Source organism: Paramormyrops kingsleyae, chromosome 23, assembly GCF_048594095.1.
Source record: "Paramormyrops kingsleyae isolate MSU_618 chromosome 23, PKINGS_0.4, whole genome shotgun sequence".
Classification (NCBI taxonomy): domain Eukaryota; kingdom Metazoa; phylum Chordata; class Actinopteri; order Osteoglossiformes; family Mormyridae; genus Paramormyrops; species Paramormyrops kingsleyae.
Window position 1 is genome coordinate 18,017,360 of NC_132819.1, and position 19,662 is coordinate 18,037,021.

At 44.8% G+C, this 19,662-nt stretch overlaps 3 long non-coding RNA genes across 6 annotated transcripts in view; 2 read left to right on the forward strand and 1 right to left on the reverse strand.

Moving 5' to 3' along the window:
- LOC111852254 (uncharacterized) overlaps positions 1-19,007 on the forward strand; it is a 28,186-nt gene extending 9,179 nt beyond the window's left edge. The window contains exons 4-5 of one of the 2 annotated variants that reach the window (XR_011984891.1): positions 16,019-16,110; positions 18,852-19,007. This is a non-coding gene — a long non-coding RNA (uncharacterized lncRNA). Of the gene's footprint in view, positions 1-12,193; positions 13,829-16,018; positions 16,111-18,851 lie in introns of those variants that run through there. The other variant, XR_011984893.1, reaches the window with a different exon arrangement.
- On the forward strand, positions 4,710-6,124 carry LOC140581942 (uncharacterized). Of its 2 annotated transcripts, XR_011984999.1 has the most exons (4): positions 4,710-4,745; positions 5,181-5,287; positions 5,403-5,452; positions 5,534-6,124. It is a non-coding gene; the product is annotated as an uncharacterized lncRNA (long non-coding RNA). The 2 variants fall into 2 exon arrangements; XR_011984998.1 differs by lacking the exon at positions 4,710-4,745 and having other exon boundaries at positions 4,770-5,287.
- LOC140581943 (uncharacterized) lies at positions 8,536-9,946 on the reverse strand. 2 transcript variants are annotated; one of them, XR_011985001.1, is made up of 4 exons: positions 9,911-9,946; positions 9,369-9,475; positions 9,208-9,257; positions 8,536-9,126 (listed from the first exon to the last, which is right to left on the reverse strand). It is a non-coding gene; the product is annotated as an uncharacterized lncRNA (long non-coding RNA). The 2 variants fall into 2 exon arrangements; XR_011985000.1 differs by lacking the exon at positions 9,911-9,946 and having other exon boundaries at positions 9,369-9,882.
- Positions 19,008-19,662: the final 655 nt, after the last annotated feature.

Sequence of the window (19,662 nt, forward strand, 5' to 3'; positions counted from 1 at the left end):
CTGATGCATAAACAGTCTCTTCCATACTTGAGGGAAAATCTTTGAATGACATGTCTGTATGGAGGATTTTTGTTCACCATCAAAAAGAGGAAGTGTAATTATTTTACAACCAGATACCAGATATCCAGGCATTTACTGGTTATTCAAAGTCATCCCAAATGTGCCAAACATCTTTACTCCTTTAATTCATTTGGCCTTCATTCAAGAGGATCCTGAATCATGGTCATTGTTGCGGTCATGGTGACCAAGAACATCACGTGGCTAAAGACAATCCAGGGTACTTTCAGCCACTCAAACCTCATGCCCAATGGGAACAGGCCACATTGATGCATGTAATGCCATATAAGAACACCTTGCAGGACAAACCGATCCCCTTAGTGCATGCATGTGTGGTCAATGCGTACCTCTGTGTGCCGCCTGTCGCAGAATGGGCTACTTCAGACCTACGCTGTGAAAGGCCAGGCTGAGTATGTGAAGCAGAGTACAGCGGAGGGCGTAACAGCGGCAAGAGACGAAGCCGGCGGGCCTGTCTATTCTCAGACAGATCAATAATCCATTATGAACAGACCCCATTTCATCTCCCTTGTCAAGCAAAAAAAAAAACAAAACACACATAGAAAGACACAAAGAAGACAGCTGTAGACCCACCCAAAAAGTGAGAGGATTAGGTGACCAGAAATGGATACGTCCCAATGACATCCAACATCCCATAACCCTCCACAGACCTATTAAATAACATTCAGGCTAACTTGCAGTATCTATTTTTCGTGGTATTAATTTAAGAAGGCTAAAATGAACTGACCGATAAAATCAGAACTGCATTCTTCAATATCAGTGTAAATACTTATACGGCTGGTAATAAATAACACACGTGTAAATCAAGTTGACTACACAAAATTCAATATTTAAATTTATTCAATAAACAAACAGCAAGGGCACTTCCGTTAAAAAAAAGCTACTCCATCCAGAGTATACTCCCAAGCTGTCACATAAATACAGCATGTAAATGACTGAGTAGTCTAACCCCCCACCCCCATGCCTACCCCACAGCTTCTGCAGGAGATGAAACTAAAACACTTGACAGTTCATGTGACACAAACGGCATTTATTACTGCCAGTTACTCCCCCTCTGTCCTGACCACCCTCTGCTGACTGCCTTCTCCTGACCGCCTTTATCCTGACTGCCCTCTCCTGACCACCATTACCCTGACCGCCTTTATCCTGACTGCCCTCTCCTGACCACCATTACCCTGACCTTCTCATGACCACCCTCTCCTCACCGCCTTTCTCCTCACCGCCTTTCTCCTGACTGCCTTCACCTGACCACCCTCTCCTGACCACCTTTATCCTGACTGCCCTCTCCTGACCACCATTACCCTGACCGCCTTTCTCCTGACCACCCTCTCCTGACCACCATTACCCTGACCGCCTTTCTCCTGACCACCCTCTCCTGACCACCTTTCTCCTGACCGCCTTTCTCCTGACCACCCTCTCCTGACCACCTTTCTCCTGACCGCCTTTCTCCTGACTGCCTTCACCTGACCACCCTCTCCTGACCACCTTCAATTTACTGCCCTCTCCTGACCGCCTTTTTCCTGACCACCATATCCTGACCGCCCTCTGCTTCCCACCATCTCCTGACCATACTTCTTATGACTGCCCTCTCCTGACCCGCCACTGCGGTCCTGTGTTGGACCGTGTCTGAGGTCCTCTGGGACAGGACACTGCCTTCCCTCCTCTGCATAATGCTCCCTTCCCAGAGAAGACTCTGCTGACCTAAATATACTTCGTCAGTTCATCTCAGGGCTCCATCAAGCAAGACCACCACATTTTTCAAATTGAGCCATTGCTGTCGGCCGGGGGGTGAAGGGGGGTTTAGGTCTTCAGCAAAATATCCTGTTTACAGAGGTGACCTGCCACTGAAATTACACTGCAGCACAAACAAATAGGCAGCACTGGCAGGATTTTCTTGATGCTGCGTGTTATTTAAGCTTTGTGCGCCCAAATTTCCAGCCACCTGCTAGATATGCCTCGTTACCGAGGTTAATTAAATAGCCACTGGCATGTACCCTTAAAGTATGGCTTCATCAACAGACAAGGAATGTGACATCACTAATTACATCACTGAAGGCATTCACACAATAAAAGCAGATCAGCAATCATGGAATTCTCACAAATTAATAATGAAATCATCAAGAAAGAAAGAGGAATCATAACATCCAAAATCGATAATCACACAAAGCTGGACATCAGAGGTTTGCAGGCACTCAGGTGTGAGTTTACCGTGTGCACAGCACCTGCGAAATCCCCCGCATCTTTATTTTCAGCACAAGATAAAGGAAAACAAGAAAGTTGTCAATAAAACTGAATGACAAATGGAGGTGCGGATTCACAGAGCCAAACTCACTGCCTAGCTCTGAAGAGAGCGCCTCCTGTAGGTGGCCCAAGTGGAAACACGGGGAAGCCCGGGCTCTGTGTGGCCTACTCTGGCGCTGTCACAACGGGTTACGTCTGTCCCTCAATGAGACTGCAGGGGTCTGGGGCGCCTGTTGGCGGGATGGGGGGGGGGATCTTCTCTGCCATAAAACGCTGCCAGAAATGTGTCTGGGCAGGTCGGACAAAAGGCGGAATCGGGTCAGCCGTTCGAGGGGGTGAGCTCCCCAAAATCTTGTGAACTCATTTCAATTATTCCCCCCAATGAAAGAAGCTATTAGCTGCACTCAGACTGAAGTGGGGGGGGGGGGGGGGGGGGGGGGGGGCGGGGGGGGTATGGTGCCTGGCCAACATTGTCAGATCACATTTTGGAGGGAAACCATTCCAGCATCGCACCACTGAACAGGCGAGGTCTGTGCCTCTGTTCACAATTAAAGATGGGCTGTGCAGAGCCCCATGGAGCCTGACGCCACAGAGGGACGGCCCGTCCGAAATGTTACGCTGCGGCATGTCACACATCACCGTCGTTCAGAGCGCTGGAGATTTGATGGCCAGTTTGGCTCACGGGCCATTTCGCTTGCGTGCTCAGAGAGAGGTTACCTGGCAGTATAGGCGGGGCCTATTTTGTGGGCGGAGCTTAAAGCTCTGTCCCATCTGTGACGTCATAAGCGGGAGGTGGGCGTATCCTCTGTTCTGATTGGTCGGTGGGGAGGGGGGTTTTGGCCAATGGGGAGGGTGGTTTTGGCCAAATGGTATACATGCTTATGCCACGTGTTGCCGATAGGGGGTCGTATGGTTTGGGGGGTTGTTAAACTTTAATACAATAAAATACATTACATGTATTTTATTAATGTGTTATTTTTAACAACGTTTTTAAGGAATAATAAAACATATAGCAGGATGAACGTAAGCTAGGGCAAAACTTTAGTGATACATTTAAAAGAAAGAAAAGTAGGCGTATTTTAAACAAGTAGAGACATGTCCCAAGCGAAACACCGTATTTTTAAACAAACGACACGTCCCAAACTTTTAACTTTTAAACAAGCCCGAAAGAGCAAATGCGAAACAAGCACAAACATTTTAAACTCATTACATTTAACCAACGTATTTAAAGAAGAAGAAAAACGTTTAGCAATATTTACCAGTGTTAGGTTGATGAAAACATTTAACCAGCAAATATTTTAGCCCCGCAACGGAGCGAAGCCGTGCGCTACCACTCCGTTTAAAACTTCCGCTGAAATGGGCGATCGCTGGGTGGAAGGGGAGGGGCGTAAATACACGTTAAAAATGGCGGAGAGTAGAGACATGCCCCAAGCGAAACTCCGTATTTTTAAACAAAACAACACGTTCCAAACTTTAACTTTTAAAAGAAAGAAAAACAGACGGAATTTAAACAAGTAGAGACATGTCCGAAACACTGACAAGATAAAACACCGTGTTTTTAAACAAATGACACGTCCCAAACTTTAACTTTTAAACAAGCCCAAAAGAGCAAATGCGAAACAAGCACAAGCATTTTAAACCCATTACATTTAACCAACGTATTTAAAGAAGAACAAGAAAACCTTGTTAGGCTGAAGAAAACATTTAACCAGTAAACATATTAGCCCCACAGCTTGCCCCGTATGCGGCCGGCCAGTTCAAACTTCCGGGTCGAATGGGCGATCGCTGGGGGCAGCACGCGTGACGCAGTCGCACTCACGCTGACACACGTTCAAAATGGCCGGCCGCAGCGGAAATTGTAAACGCAAGCCCATGTCCCTTAATTGTGTGAACACGCCACCATACTGACAGAATGCGCATTAACTCTATTTGTTAATCTGACTTATTTGTAAACAGTATAAAATGATCTATTTCTAATTAAAATAAAAGTCGGCCTCTAGCACCACAAGTCCCGACTGTTTAGCAACATTTAGCTAATTTCATCAACGGACGACTAATCACAAGGAATAAACATCTTAAAAGATGTATTTACATGTATTTTGCTATCAGGGCTTTAGAGTTTAACTTCAGTTCGGTGAAAGTATAGGCCCGCAATGTGTATGCAGACCCAAAGCACGCTAACTTAGGCATTCACGCAACTTATCGCGAAAAAACAGATAGAAATAGACTTGGAAAATTTAAAGAAAAGATATTAACTGTTTTTGTCAACGTTTAAAGGTATAAAAAACTTTTACACAATAAGTTTTGGGGCTGAATTCATGTGTTTTAACAAAATGTGGCACCGACGACATTGTCGTACTGAAAATAAACACAGTCTACTAATGTTTTAAACTAACTTTCAACGCAAAGATGGAAATGCTAAACTGGAGGTATGATACACGGTCATTTTAACATTATTTTATATTTGTTATAAGGGCCAATACGGTGAAAACATATTTCCTTTGTTAATGGGTTATTTTAAAATAAGTATTAAAACATGCCATGAAACATTTTATTCAAAGTACTTTAAGGGTATCTTTACAGAAGTTTAGTCAAGAGGCGACAAGCCACTCTCTCTCTCTTTGAAAATGCGCAGGGCATAGACACTGATGATCCAAACAAGGAATAAAACAGTTTAGCAGTAACTGTTATTTTGCTATTTAAAGAAGGTAGGCATGGTTATTTAATCACATTTAATAGCACCTAGTAAGCGACATTTAGAATCAAGCATCAAATACGCATGAAAAACTTTGGTAGAATAATGTCTAGTTGTTCTGATGGAAACGCCCCGCTGGGAGGGGTAACTCCCCTCATGCTTTATTAAGCGAGCAAGTGTCAAGCACAAAATACAGATACATCTGAAAGCTTGAAACAGACACAGACATCTTCGCCGATCAACTTTCAACGCAAAGATGGAAATGCTAAACTGGAGGTATGATACACGGTCATTTTAACATTATTTTATATTTGTTATAAGGGCCAATTAATACGGTGAAAACATATTATTGTTATTTTGACCAAAAGTTTTTTTTTTTTATGTTATCAAGTGAATTAAGGATGCCGAGCAAGGATGTTGAAGAAAACGGCCGACGTGTCGGTAAGTTTTCAGACATAGCAATGTGCAGGGGTTTTCACTGTTTAAAATGGGTAAAGACAACATGTGATTATGTACACACAGGTTCAGATGAGGGACCCCCGGTCGAAGAATTGACCACAAATATTGAGAAGATTATTAGGGAAGGGCCTATGGAGGACACAGCGGGGGGTGACGACGTGAAGACGGCAATGGCGGGGGGCCCCGTGGCGCGGCGAACGATCCATTTTATAATAGGGGCCGTGGCATGGATTATGGATACGGTGATAGATAGCGATTGTGCGGCGTGTGCAGCATACTGCCCCAACTTACGCTGGCACAGGTGTTACAACGGGCCAGAGCCATATTATATGCTTTATAATTTTGAAAGGGTCGCCAAAAAGCTGTGCACGCCACGGGTTGCAGATATATTAAGAAACTGTATCATGACGTTTACACCAACGCCGCCAGCCGTAACAATTGTTCAAGAGGCTATTGATACCGTTGTAAATAAACTGAAATATGTTAGCGATATACGCGCAACGCTGGACGGAATAATGAGCGATATTATAGCCCCTGAGCACACGAGCGATGTTTATACTGCTGTTCTGGGGTACTGGCGAGTGGTGCGGCATGCGTGAATGTCATTTCAAAAGTTATTTTTAAGAGTTATGGTCCTGTTTTTATTTTATTTTGTAGCAAGTAAGTAAGTAAATAAAATAATAATAATGAAAATAATGTGTGAAATGAGTTTCTTTTTTTTTTACTTTTCACTCTATCTCCATCCATGAAACCTGCAAAGTTACAATTATTGGCTAAATTGCGGATTGTAGATGACATGGGGCCATGCAGGGACACGTTGGACAATTCTTCTTCTAGCCATGTAGTCTTCACTCTCATCCAGGATATTACCCCATTATGTCACCCTTAAGCAGGCAACATGTGTACCACCCTGTATAATCTATCTACACCACCAAATGACCCAGGGTTTTGATGGCGTAAAATAAACACGGTCAAGTGCTTGTTAGCAATAACAACACAATGTTTTCATGACTCAACTCATTTTATTTAGAAAGCATATAAAAATGAGCAGCCAATCACATTTTGACAGACATTTACACACCAGCCATAGGCTGCTCGCATGTGTACAAATTGCAGAAATCATTAAATGCCTCATCTACAGCATACTCACAATCACCGTCTTCAGCGAAGCGTTTCAGCTCGCGCAATTTGGCCCGTACATTAATTTGGCCTTTAAGTTCAGAAACTAACACATCGATTGATGCATGTATTTTTACAGGAGCGGTATGAGGGTGAAACATGGACACCGCCTTTGTGATAATATGTTTAAGCCGTGGCCTATACAGCTTTTTGAACAGCTTTTCAAAATTGTTAAAGAAATAAAACGGGACAGGTTCATAGCGACACGTGTGCTGAAGCAGGCTAGGGTGTTTCACAGAACAGCCGATACAGTTCTCCTTCAAGTCATCTTCGATTAGCCGCTCCAGAATAAAGGCAAGTGACCCTTTGATTATCTTCATGGCAGCTTCGGTGATGCCACCACCCCCAGAATCTCCAGATAATGATGGAGCCGCAAAACGATCGCGGAAATCATCCAACAGCGATGCAGTAACCAGCGATGTAACCATTAGGGCAGAGTCCGCACGCGGAGGTTGTGACTGGAACAGAACCCCATACGGGCACCATGATGCGGCCAGCCGCGGAGTGTATTGAGGAAGCTCTGGTGGCGTTGTATCCATTCGTTGTCCAAAAGTACAGAGGGTCATGGATGGGGATCGTTGGGGGTTAAGTTGAGGAGAAGACTTGTTGAGCTGTATCGCCCCAAAAGTTCAGACGTGAGGTAGCCATGTTTCATCTCATTGGGTATCGTCACCTGGACGAGACACACACACAGACCTTTTCCCCGCCCCAACATGGCCACCTCACGCCTGAACTTTTGGGGCGATACAGCTCAACAAGTCTTCTCCTCAACTTAACCCCCAACGATCCCCATCCATGACCCTCTGTACTTTTGGACAACGAATGGATACAACGCCACCAGAGCTTCCTCAATACACTCCGCGGCTGGCCGCATCATGGTGCCCGTATGGGGTTCTGTTCCAGTCACAACCTCCGCGTGCGGACTCTGCCCTAATGGTTACATCGCTGGTTACTGCATCGCTGTTGGATGATTTCCGCGATCGTTTTGCGGCTCCATCATTATCTGGAGATTCTGGGGGTGGTGGCATCACCGAAGCTGCCATGAAGATAATCAAAGGGTCACTTGCCTTTATTCTGGAGCGGCTAATCGAAGATGACTTGAAGGAGAACTGTATCGGCTGTTCTGTGAAACACCCTAGCCTGCTTCAGCACACGTGTCGCTATGAACCTGTCCCGTTTTATTTCTTTAACAATTTTGAAAAGCTGTTCAAAAAGCTGTATAGGCCACGGCTTAAACATATTATCACAAAGGCGGTGTCCATGTTTCACCCTCATACCGCTCCTGTAAAAATACATGCATCAATCGATGTGTTAGTTTCTGAACTTAAAGGCCAAATTAATGTACGGGCCAAATTGCGCGAGCTGAAACGCTTCGCTGAAGACGGTGATTGTGAGTATGCTGTAGATGAGGCATTTAATGATTTCTGCAATTTGTACACATGCGAGCAGCCTATGGCTGGTGTGTAAATGTCTGTCAAAATGTGATTGGCTGCTCATTTTTATATGCTTTCTAAATAAAATGAGTTGAGTCATGAAAACATTGTGTTGTTATTGCTAACAAGCACTTGACCGTGTTTATTTTACGCCATCAAAACCCTGGGTCATTTGGTGGTGTAGATAGATTATACAGGGTGGTACACATGTTGCCTGCTTAAGGGTGACATAATGGGGTAATATCCTGGATGAGAGTGAAGACTACATGGCTAGAAGAAGAATTGTCCAACGTGTCCCTGCATGGCCCCATGTCATCTACAATCCGCAATTTAGCCAATAATTGTAACTTTGCAGGTTTCATGGATGGAGATAGAGTGAAAAGTAAAAAAAAAAGAAACTCATTTCACACATTATTTTCATTATTATTATTTTATTTACTTACTTACTTGCTACAAAATAAAATAAAAACAGGACCATAACTCTTAAAAATAACTTTTGAAATGACATTCACGCATGCCGCACCACTCGCCAGTACCCCAGAACAGCAGTATAAACATCGCTCGTGTGCTCAGGGGCTATAATATCGCTCATTATTCCGTCCAGCGTTGCGCGTATATCGCTAACATATTTCAGTTTATTTACAACGGTATCAATAGCCTCTTGAACAATTGTTACGGCTGGCGGCGTTGGTGTAAACGTCATGATACAGTTTCTTAATATATCTGCAACCCGTGGCGTGCACAGCTTTTTGGCGACCCTTTCAAAATTATAAAGCATATAATATGGCTCTGGCCCGTTGTAACACCTGTGCCAGCGTAAGTTGGGGCAGTATGCTGCACACGCCGCACAATCGCTATCTATCACCGTATCCATAATCCATGCCACGGCCCCTATTATAAAATGGATCGTTCGCCGCGCCACGGGGCCCCCCGCCATTGCCGTCTTCACGTCGTCACCCCCCGCTGTGTCCTCCATAGGCCCTTCCCTAATAATCTTCTCAATATTTGTGGTCAATTCTTCGACCGGGGGTCCCTCATCTGAACCTGTGTGTACATAATCACATGTTGTCTTTACCCATTTTAAACAGTGAAAACCCCTGCACATTGCTATGTCTGAAAACTTACCGACACGTCGGCCGTTTTCTTCAACATCCTTGCTCGGCATCCTTAATTCACTTGATAACATAAAAAAAAAAAACTTTTGGTCAAAATAACAATAATATGTTTTCACCGTATTGGCCCTTATAACAAATATAAAATAATGTTAAAATGACCGTGTATCATACCTCCAGTTTAGCATTTCCATCTTTGCGTTGAAAGTTGATCGGCGAAGATGTCTGTGTCTGTTTCAAGCTTTCAGATGTATCTGTATTTTGTGCTTGACACTTGCTCGCTTAATAAAGCATGAGGGGAGTTACCCCTCCCAGCGGGGCGTTTCCATCAGAACAACTAGACATTATTCTACCAAAGTTTTTCATGCGTATTTGATGCTTGATTCTAAATGTCGCTTACTAGGTGCTATTAAATGTGATTAAATAACCATGCCTACCTTCTTTAAATAGCAAAATAACAGTTACTGCTAAACTGTTTTATTCCTTGTTTGGATCATCAGTGTCTATGCCCTGCGCATTTTCAAAGAGAGAGAGAGTGGCTTGTCGCCTCTTGACTAAACTTCTGTAAAGATACCCTTAAAGTACTTTGAATAAAATGTTTCATGGCATGTTTTAATACTTATTTTAAAATAACCCATTAACAAAGGAAATATGTTTTCACCGTATTGGCCCTTATAACAAATATAAAATAATGTTAAAATGACCGTGTATCATACCTCCAGTTTAGCATTTCCATCTTTGCGTTGAAAGTTAGTTTAAAACATTAGTAGACTGTGTTTATTTTCAGTACGACAATGTCGTCGGTGCCACATTTTGTTAAAACACATGAATTCAGCCCCAAAACTTATTGTGTAAAAGTTTTTTATACCTTTAAACGTTGACAAAAACAGTTAATATCTTTTCTTTAAATTTTCCAAGTCTATTTCTATCTGTTTTTTCGCGATAAGTTGCGTGAATGCCTAAGTTAGCGTGCTTTGGGTCTGCATACACATTGCGGGCCTATACTTTCACCGAACTGAAGTTAAACTCTAAAGCCCTGATAGCAAAATACATGTAAATACATCTTTTAAGATGTTTATTCCTTGTGATTAGTCGTCCGTTGATGAAATTAGCTAAATGTTGCTAAACAGTCGGGACTTGTGGTGCTAGAGGCCGACTTTTATTTTAATTAGAAATAGATCATTTTATACTGTTTACAAATAAGTCAGATTAACAAATAGAGTTAATGCGCATTCTGTCAGTATGGTGGCGTGTTCACACAATTAAGGGACATGGGCTTGCGTTTACAATTTCCGCTGCGGCCGGCCATTTTGAACGTGTGTCAGCGTGAGTGCGACTGCGTCACGCGTGCTGCCCCCAGCGATCGCCCATTCGACCCGGAAGTTTGAACTGGCCGGCCGCATACGGGGCAAGCTGTGGGGCTAATATGTTTACTGGTTAAATGTTTTCTTCAGCCTAACAAGGTTTTCTTGTTCTTCTTTAAATACGTTGGTTAAATGTAATGGGTTTAAAATGCTTGTGCTTGTTTCGCATTTGCTCTTTTGGGCTTGTTTAAAAGTTAAAGTTTGGGACGTGTCATTTGTTTAAAAACACGGTGTTTTATCTTGTCAGTGTTTCGGACATGTCTCTACTTGTTTAAATTCCGTCTGTTTTTCTTTCTTTTAAAAGTTAAAGTTTGGAACGTGTTGTTTTGTTTAAAAATACGGAGTTTCGCTTGGGGCATGTCTCTACTCTCCGCCATTTTTAACGTGTATTTACGCCCCTCCCCTTCCACCCAGCGATCGCCCATTTCAGCGGAAGTTTTAAACGGAGTGGTAGCGCACGGCTTCGCTCCGTTGCGGGGCTAAAATATTTGCTGGTTAAATGTTTTCATCAACCTAACACTGGTAAATATTGCTAAACGTTTTTCTTCTTCTTTAAATACGTTGGTTAAATGTAATGAGTTTAAAATGTTTGTGCTTGTTTCGCATTTGCTCTTTCGGGCTTGTTTAAAAGTTAAAAGTTTGGGACGTGTCGTTTGTTTAAAAATACGGTGTTTCGCTTGGGACATGTCTCTACTTGTTTAAAATACGCCTACTTTTCTTTCTTTTAAATGTATCACTAAAGTTTTGCCCTAGCTTACGTTCATCCTGCTATATGTTTTATTATTCCTTAAAAACGTTGTTAAAAATAACACATTAATAAAATACATGTAATGTATTTTATTGTATTAAAGTTTAACAACCCCCCAAACCATACGACCCCCTATCGGCAACACGTGGCATAAGCATGTATACCATTTGGCCAAAACCACCCTCCCCATTGGCCAAAACCCCCCTCCCCACCGACCAATCAGAACAGAGGATACGCCCACTTATGACGTCACAGATGGGACAGAGCTTTAAGCTCCGCCCACAAAATAGGCCCCGCCTATACTGCCAGGTAACCTCTCTGTGCTCCCTAACCTTCAGCAGGGACCCTGACCTGAAATACACTATAAAAAGCTCTATTTTAAAAAGACACTATGTCAGAAAAAAAAACTTTCTTTGAGTGAGCAGCCATAAATGATTTTATTGCAGCTGGCATTCACCTCTCTGTCACTGAGAGCTGAGCCTGTTTGGAAACTCAGTTTCACCATGTGGACCTTGGAGGCAAAGTTATGACATAAAATGACTGCACATCTCAGCACCCCACTCATCCACGCGTTCCTGCTGGGTCCTCAGGATGGGTCCCCAGCCCACTCAGTCCCTCTACACCCCAACCCACGGCACCATGTCCCAGGCTGGCATGACTGACTGATGAATGAGCCACTCTGCCTTTGTGTGCCTGCTGATTAGATCTGAATGAGGTACAAGAGCTCTCTGCCTCTAATGGAGTCGACAGCTGTGAGGCAGCCAGTGCCACAGGAATACAGGACGGCACCCATCCCTCCAGGATGACTCTCTCTCTCTCTCTCCCTCCCTCTCTCTCCCTCTCTCTCTCCCTCCCTCTCTCTCCCTCTCTCTCTCTCAAACCCTCAGATATCAGCGGCGTGGCTCCAGTGCTCCTCCTGTATCTTCTCATGCAATTTGCAGAGCTCCTCCCATGATTAAACTGCTCCTCAAAGCCTCAACCAGACACCCGTGCGGATGGGCCGGGTGTGGCCAGCATAGTCACAGCAGACAATGCGCCTGGGGGACGAGGGAACGTGTCAAAATCTCATTTCTAGAGCGAAACAGCACGCCTCACCTGGGGTCCCACCCGTAACGAGATGGTGATACCAGTCGACTCCTTTAGTTGAAGGTCATCAACCTTCAACAATAGGAGACCATAATGTCAAGAATACATATTTCATGAAGAACTGTTAAACAATACGTTCAAAAGAATATAATCAAAAAAGAAATCTGGATTTTAAGGAGCTGCCTCATGAATATTTCATCTAGGAAAACCAAGAGAGACATATCAAGATCAGGTTCACAAGATCGCACCAAACAAACGGGGTTTATCAAGAGGGCTGTTTACACCTCCCATGCTAACAGTTAGTGTCCCGCTACGGCGACAGCAGCCTAACCCAGCGCGTGGTGCTGAGAAAGTGAATGGCACAATCTACAACACCAACAGCGAACACCGAGGTGACACTCGCAGGGACCTGCGTAAAACGCTGTTTGTTGCCAATTCATAGACACCAATTCACACCGACCGAGAGGAAACCAGATCACCTGAAGGAAATGTGAGCAGCGCCGGGGGGGAGTGCACAAACTGCACACGCACTGAAAGGGAAGAGGGATTCAATCCACAGCCCTAATGCTGCAGTGCCGAATCACCATGCTGCTCTTAACTTCCATCCATCCATCCACCTGTTTATCTTGGTTAGGGTGTGGGGGCTTCCCCGCTAACAATTTTTTGTTCTAGGAACGTTTACCGAACATTACAATAAAGATACGGAACCGTTCAAAGGGTTCAGTCTTCCTGATCTTCCCAGAACATTATGCCACTACTACAAGTAAGACTAATAATGTAAAAACAGATGAAGGGTTTGGTAGGCAGTGAGTAACACTGTGACTTTGAGGTGTAAAGGTCACGGGTTTGAGGCTGCACATCATGCTTGCAGTATACACATACAACACCTTTATAAAATAATATTGTTTTATAAAACAATATTTTTCAACATTAATTGTTTGAGTATTAATTTTTATCATGCTGATATTGACAGAACCTTAAAATGTAAAACGTAGAAATAATGTCCCATTAATGTTACAGTTAGAACGTTCTCGGCCAACTTTCAGAAGACTTTCACATAACGTTGGCTAAAGTTCCGGGAACGTTCCCCGTTAGCTGGGTTGTAGCGCACCCCAGGCAGTGCAGGGCATAAGGCTGGCCTACGCCCTGAACAAGAAGCCAGTCAATCACAGGGTATAATAATAAGAATGATGACAATCTGGTACTCTATAGGCTGAAAACTATTGTGGATCAGAGAGAATTTCATTTAGGAGAACATCTCTCAAACTGCAAGTGCTTTTGAAACTGAGGTAACCCGAGGAAAATACAGCCTTCTTAGTTAGGCCTGAATTCTGTCACTAAACCCCGCCAGAAAGACACTGAGGAAACACAGTTATGCTGAAGCAGAGTTTGGAATTTACAGCACAACACACTGTTTACTTTCTGGGAGGATTAGTGGATCTTATCAGATTAATTTGGGAAATCCTGAAAGCAGGTTAAGAGTTACAGTTCTTCAGAAACCTGATCTCTCAGAAGTACACCGAGATGAACTAGATGATTGCTCCATTTTAAACGGGGTGGAAGCCAGGGGAGGTCCCCTCGTTGGAGATACCGCACAAACGTAACAGCAAGGACTGCATCTGATCCAAAGTGTCTGCAGACTAGAACCGTTTTCAAAAACATTACTGAAACTTTGGAAATATATGGCGCTGTTTCAGCATTGAGCGAGTCGCTGACTTCCATCCGTGTAACCGTGTATAATCACAAGCAGTACGTTACACAAGACAGCCTGGTTATACTTTCTCAGAATTACCCGAATTAGGGACAGCTCTGATTGACACCTTTAATTACTTTGTTTTTTTTAAGGATATTCTAAAATTATTATGACAAAGTCTTGGGAAGCGAGAGGCACAGACAAGGCTGACCTGATTGTTGTTCGGATAACACTTTTACGTAACTGTCCTCACCCCGGTTATTTTTAACCATTGTTTCTCCCTCAGTATGCCAGCATCCAGCCACCTTCTTTCTGGGGGCACGTGGTGGAAAACCTATAAGTCCGCCCGGCCTCTAACACTTTTCGATTATTTTCCGAGTCCATTCAGGGGCACCGTGCCAGAATCGGGCGGTCAGTGGAGAGGGGCCATTAAACTATTGGGTTGTGCGATGACCCAGTTTGCACGCATGTCTGTTGATGATGTTCACCAACCATTAGTATTGCTCTATGGCGCCCCCTAAAGGCCCTGACAGAGTGCCAGCCCCCTGAGTGTTTAGAGGGTCCAGCTCAGGGAACCCAGCACATGTGAATCAATGACAGCAACTGGGACATTTCTCACCTACACATTGGCCCCAGTTGTACACTCCATTAACAAAAAAAGCCACACAGCTAAACTGAAGTAATGAGCACCCCCTAGAGGAACAGCACATAAATACTTTGGTCCCACGGTTAAAAAAGAAAAAAATCTCGTCTCGGTGCGATGATTCGAAGGACGAATTTCGTCTTTCACGCTAATCTCCATGTCACACGCCAGCACAATCCCGGGTCCCTGGGCAATTAGCATCTCCTGATGAACCTGGCTGAAGGTTATCAAGGAGCGCGCTGTGCAGAGCCAGCAGATCGGCACTGGAGACGTTTACGCAGGGTCACAGAGAGACTCCTCGCTCTACCGAGCGAGTGTGCGCTAACATACCGTTCTTTAGGGCTCTTCTATGGCCCCGTCCAGTCCAGTCAGCTATCCTTGCAGCACTCCGATCCAGATGTACTGACGAGCTCAGCAAACCTCAGAGCTTCCGGACACACAGATGGCGTGAATGTCTCAGTGCCCGTGTCACTTGCTGTCCATTACCTCTAAACAACAGCGCCAAATGCTCAACTGTACACGTTTGAGACGGGGACGGCTGTAAGCGCACCTCAGATTCGTTTTCGGTGCATCCTTGCGCCTAAAGTTTAAGCGAGAGTGATCAGCTTCACTGCAAAGCAGTGAGGCATTCATCGCATGGATCCTCAGGGCTGGACTTCTAACGGAGCAGAGGTTGGATAGACGTTACAGCGAGATGTCGTCCATCGCACCCCTTCCCCGTTAGCGCCGCCAGTAACTGAAACACCAAACTGGAACAATGGATATGGATTCACTGCTACTGGATTATCAGGGAAAATAAAGTATGTGAAAGCCATCATCCAAGCAATTATAGGTCAGTTTCGGCTCATCAAAGCAAAATCATGGTCTCTGAATATAAGGATCAGATGTGTTTATAGAAAAAAACAAATGTGATGCTGTCATACATATGAATTTAAAAGCCAGTGCAAAATATTAAAACCAAATCAAACACCAAGCTGGGAATAGAAACTAAAACTGAAGTCCTGACTCTGTGAGGTCATAAAAGATCCCTGTGCATCTTTCAAAAGGGTAGGGGTGATACCCCAAAGTCCTGGCTAAATTTCCCCACTGTGGCCCTATCAAATCCGGCCTCCTAATTGTCCCCCGTATCTAATTGGTGAATTCTCCCCTGCCCCGACACCACCTTGGCGCGTGGTTGAAGTGGTTCCCCATTGGTTCTGGAAAGTGTTTTGGGTGACTTGGAAAAAAAGTGCTATATAAATGTGAAATTCATTCATTCATTGATTTATTCGTCCCCATTTTCATCAACAGTGCTGCTGGGTGAGGTGGAAAAAAAAAACCCAAAGGAGCAGGAGGACCCTGGAGAAACTCCAAGTACAGCCAACCAAGAAACGGGACGCCCTGTAAGTGGCTCACTGTTACGAAAAGGCACGACGTGTCCCTACCGCCCGGCCGTGTCTGCTGGAATACTGGCAACACTCTTCCAAGCTTGCGCATCGAATCACCGCACAAAGACGGCCCTTTCTCTGCACGGACCCACCACTGCGCGGTGTGGGCCGGCCGCTGAGGTCACAGCTGACAGGCCCTTTAAATCACGCCCTGTGTACAGTCAGACGGCAGCGCCGGGTCCAGCGGGGAACCTCGCTGTGTGGGACCATTCACCTCCCCCTTTCCCAGCATTCAACAGCAGACAAAGGTCGAAAAGTCACTTCTGGGGAGCGAAGGGGGCACTTAAGAAAGGAAACGAGTTCTTCCCCAAAGTCATCGATAAGATGTGCAAGTGAAAGAAAAAGCACCCGTATAACAATATCTAAGAAAACCCTCCCCCCTCCCCCACATTACCTTATAAGGCGGGACAGAAACAATGGCACTATGTAACAGGCAATTGTTTTTAAAAGGACTAAAGAAGCTCAAGGACTTTATTTACCTGCTGATGAAAAACAACATAGTAACAAAATAATAATAATAATACATAAATCACGGTGGAGGGATTAAAGCTAACCCTGCCGACCTCACTATTGTTAAAGGGCAACAGTGATGTTAAGATTTTAACGGGGCTGAAAAATTCCTATCACCAAGTGATGTCAGAGCGCAACAAATGACTCACGTGTTTGTGGTGATGCTGGTGAAATCAAGCCTACTCCCAGCCGTGTAAAAGTATAGCACATACAATTATGTACAGTATATAATACTCGATAATGATAATAAATTTACTACACTATACATGGCATTGTTACTTAGGCTATAACGTATAGACTAGGTGTGTAGTAGTATATTCCATCTAGGTTTGTGTAAGTCACTCTTTCAGGCTGTAATGCTCACGCAAGAAATCTTACACAAAATCTGTATTATCCATTACAAACTTAAAATTAGCTAATAATTCTCGTCTCGAATTGAAAATCTCACTCCAGCCAACTGACCGAATCTGGCAGCTCTGGTGTAAGTTCACTCTGTCACGTTCGCAGAACGACGGAGTCGCCTGACGACACATTTCTCCGAAGCGTATCCCTGTCGTTAAGCGACGTCTGACTGTATCTGCAAACAGCAGGAGACCCTCATTAACCCTGTCGGGGGGGGGGGCGAACCCACAGGGCCACTGCTAAGATACTGAGAGACAGTCAGGGTGAGGCCTTAAAGAGGCCTAATGAGAAGGTGGGGGCCCCGTAGACAACACCCCCCCCAATCTCTCGCTGTTTTGTACCCCCCGGGGGCTATAAGCACGGCTGCTGCAGCCAGATGGGAGCAGGGCTTTCTGATGCAATGGTGACATCCAACTGGAGTGATTTGTCACTCATAAAATGTCATAAAACATAAAAGCCTGCATGCTATTCTTGTGCAATCTTAAATGGCTACAAACCAGGGCATAGCGTACGATTCCAAAAAGCTTCCGTTAGTTATAATGCCCGTCGTTTCAGTTCTTTACCTCCTCGCTAATTGCAATGATCTTACTATAAATTCTATGTCCTGCTTTTAGTGAAGCACCAAGGGGAAAAAAACAGGAAGTACACAGCCGCTGGTTATCCAGGCATCCCGGGGCTTGGGGGAGGGGCCGCAAAGGCTCCGTTTTCTGCACCGTGTTTGCATTTGCACAGGAGTCGCCTGGGACCTTGTGCTTAGCGAATCAGAAGAGTCGCCACACCGCGAGCTCAGCCTCACTGTGAGCCACTGTGAGTTCTGCACATCTGCGATATCGCTGAGTTTACTAAATGAGTAAATGTCCCCATCTCTGTGTCTGCGAGGTCATTAGGGAATCCAGAAATCACCTTAAGGCGCGATGTTGAGGGTCCGTGGTTCACGTTCGACGGCTGGAGGGGGGAGGTGCTCACATAGGAAGGCGGCTGGTCAGCTGACCTCACTGTTATCGCTCTTCTTGCTGGTCTCTGAACGTGGGTTACGATAATAAGAACAAGAATGGCTGGATGATCCACTGCCTAAACCACTATCCACAGATCCTCACAGAATAAACAAGGGATATTCACTTAATTAAGTGCTGAATGCTTCACTGCTCTTTAACACAGAGACACACATACATGGGGAAAAAAAACACTGATGTTTTTAATGCTTCAAAGAAACTTTCTAGAACACAGAGCAGTTGTGAGGGGTTAGCTGTCTGCGTCGTTTCTCTCCAGGAAAATGTGGGAAGGCTGCCAGCCTGAAATTTTACACACCAACATCACGGACGGCACTGACATCTCCGACAGGGCCCAGCAGAAGCCCATGTGTAAACCAGTGGGGGTTTTTGGAGGGTAACATAACACCAGAGACCCCTTGAGGGCTGGTGCGTTAGACATGCACATGCCCGACAGGCTCAGAGTAACGCTGCCATACAGCCATGCATGACACCATCACCAGTTATTGCAGGGTCCCCCAAGATCAGGGTCCAGAGCGAGGGACCAGGGTGGGCCTGGCTCTCACCAAGGCCAAGCAAATGTCAACCAATCACAGAGCCCGTCTTGTGAACCTAGCACTGATTGGTCAGCTTGGATGCAGCCCAGGTATATAAACTGAGAGGATCAGCAGGCTATCTAAGGAAAGCACCACTGGCAGGGATCTGATTATCATGTGCAGGTCAGCCCTCTCTCTCTCTCTCTCTCTCTCTCTCTCCATCCCTCTCTCTCCCTCTCTCCTTCCCTACGCACTGCAGCTATTGCTGCTATCCTCCAGTCAGGGGAACCAGAGTCACTCACATCTTCCTATTGATTCCCTAACCGGAGGCGCTGGTGAGATGCACTCCTTCAAAAACACACATACAGGTTTGTAATTATATCTTTGTGGGGACTATCCATTCATTTCTAAGGGAAAAACTTACATTTTTCATTACATTTTCTAAGGGAAAATCCCAACATGATGACCGTAACCCCCACCCAGCCCTAACTCTGACCATAAGTAACCAAACAAAATATGAGACTTTTGGCATATTTCACTTTTTGATTGCATTCACAGATCTTTGTGGGGAAAAATGGTCCCCACAACGTCAAAATAACAGGTTTTTATCACATTGTGGGGACATTTGGTCCCCTCAATGTAATATAAACATAATCCACACACACACACACACACACTGGCTCTTTAACCACGTGCTAAGAGAAACATGGAGGCTCAGGGCAATTTGGAAGCATCCGGAAGGTGGGAGAATGTGCCGGGCACCGTTACCCAGAGTCAGCGCCACACGGTGCTAAGTGGTGATTCGCCCCAGGAAAGCTATTGAAAAGGGTTATTAATGAAAAAAGGTCTGGCTTCAAAGGTCCGGCTTAAACCTACAGAAAGCAATAGAATACTAATAATAAAAAAAACAACGTGCCACCTCACGTAACAGGCCATAGCAAAAACTCAGCCCTGGTTGACACGATGGCCTGGCACCGGCCGTTCTCCTGTACTGGAGGTCCTTTGGCCGAAAGGTGAACTGACGGGATTTAGAAAGTGAAAGGATTGGCAGGAAAGCTTGGATGGGCGTC